This window comes from Fragaria vesca, linkage group LG5 (assembly GCF_000184155.1).
Source record: "Fragaria vesca subsp. vesca linkage group LG5, FraVesHawaii_1.0, whole genome shotgun sequence".
Classification (NCBI taxonomy): Eukaryota; Viridiplantae; Streptophyta; class Magnoliopsida; order Rosales; family Rosaceae; genus Fragaria; species Fragaria vesca.
The window spans coordinates 16,001,303-16,003,565 of NC_020495.1; the positions used below are offsets into that span (position 1 = coordinate 16,001,303).

At 27.0% G+C, this 2,263-nt stretch overlaps 1 pseudogene; it reads right to left on the reverse strand.

Annotated features, from left to right (window-relative positions):
- Positions 1–2,263, reverse strand: part of LOC101308976 — a 13,205-nt pseudogene that overhangs the window by 9,487 nt on the left and 1,455 nt on the right.

The window sequence follows — 2,263 nt, forward strand, 5'->3', positions numbered from 1 at the left end:
TTCCATCTTTGTTCAAAATTTATTAATATATCATATGCTGCAGGACCCTCAATTTTACAATGTAAATCATGCCAAGGTTCTCTTGGCCCATAAGTGTTTGGCTGTAATGTAAAACCAAATATAGTTATTAGACACCACACGTTATGAATCAGAAAGACTACAAAACGAAAAATATACCAAATATTATCAATATAATAATAATAATAATAAATAATGTTGATTGTGGAAACCTAATTCATGAAATTAAGTATAAATAAATATAAAGATGATTGTCATCACTCACCGGAAATGTAGGGTTATGAATATCATTTTCAAAGATCGTGTCAAGTTCATTAAATAGTCTATGTTCAGGAGTATCATAACGGCCGTCACATAAATCAAGACCACCAATGAAAGCCGTTATTTTCCTGTTACTCCCAGAAGCTGTGTCAAGAATCACACACTTCTGATGATGTGTAAAAAGAGTTCCGATAACCTGAACTAGAGAGATAGTCCAATTTAAACAATGGTGAATCTATTTTTTTTTAAATATAAATTTAACAATTGATAATATTTCATTAAATTCAATATCAAAAGAGTTTTGCTATTGAGACCTTCAAATTTGCTCAATATACTTCGCATTCTCTATACACATCTCTTTTACTTTTAAATACAAGCATAGATCATACCTTTTTTCTAAAAAAATAAACAAAAAATACTTGCGTGCAACATGTATGATAATAGAATGTTTTATGTTACATGATCAATTACTCACAGTTTTAGTTCTTATCAAATACACTAGCCTCATGCACGTGCGATGCACGTGTTATTGGTGTATAGAAGAAAAACGGGCAAGTTTTTTTTTGTCACAACCTTGTTTCATTTTATTGACAAAAACTTTGTTTCATTTTATTTTATATTTTTTCTTCAAGGATAATTCTTTTAAGTAATTTTTTATCAATATAAAGGGCAATCTATAATTTGATGAATTTTTTGGCTTGGCTTTATAATAGTATAGATAGATAGATAGGAAAACCCTTTAAGTCTATCAATAAAAAGGGTAATTTAGGGAATCCATAATTTGGTGAAGCTTTATTGACTTGGCTTTATAGTAGTTGATATACAATTATTATCAGGTCCAAATATCTTTATTTATTTAAAAGGTACAGATTTTCTTAATTGACCAACTTTTTTTATCATATTTTCTCGTCTTAACCGTTCACATTGTAGGTATATATGAGTAGATCATCTCTACAAATTTTCAGCAAAATTTTCAGCTAAAGATGTGATTTAGAACTAAAAACACGAACGGTTCAGGTTGAACAGTTTCAACTCATTCATTGATTTAATTTTTTTTTGATATCTTAATAATCTCCAAATTAGCTGAAAATTTATAGGGAGAATCTACTCATATATATCTACAATGTGAACGGTAAAGATGAGAAAATATGATCGAAAAGTGGGTTAAATTAAGAAATTTCATACATTTTGAATAAATAAGGATGTTTGTATCTGAAAGAGTAATTTTAAATATACACCCTTAATCTCTTAATACACATCATTTACTTAATACACTACCCATCTAGTTTTTCATTTCAATATTATACTAAATACACATCCCAAATTGCCTAAAATACCCTCAATATCTAAAACTAATAATAATCTGTTATTTAATATAATTATTATATATTTACTATTTCACAACTCTCTTTACGTATTCTCTTTTATTTTTTGTTAGATTTGTTTTTTATCAGGCTAGAAATTTTTTCTTGATATTTTTTAATTTATATTCAAAAGAGTAATATTATATTCGAACTCCAAATCTCCAATATGACATCGATCAATCGGCTAGAATTTGAAGAAAAAAAAAATATTGAACATACATAATTTTTTCAAAGTTAAGAAACTAGTAGAAATACAATAGCATAAAAACTAGTTTTTAGTCTGCAAGATAAAAACTAAAGTTGATGAAAAAATGAAACTCAAATGAATCGGTAAATAGTACATGTGATTACCACAGTAGTCGAAATTCAGGTTTTTTTTTTTTTTCTTTTGATGCGTAGTAATAGTATTAGAGGAGAAGAGTTAGGTTTTAGGGAAGAGAAAAAAATAATGTTTTTTCTTTTCCTAATAACTTATGGATGTTTTTGTAATTAAACATACTTATAAAATCTGATGTGAAATATAAAATAATAGGGTGTGCATTAAGATATTAGATGTGTGTATTTCAAATTTCTCTATCTGAAAAGGCTTGAGTTGATATATAAGGTTTCATAAGTATGTA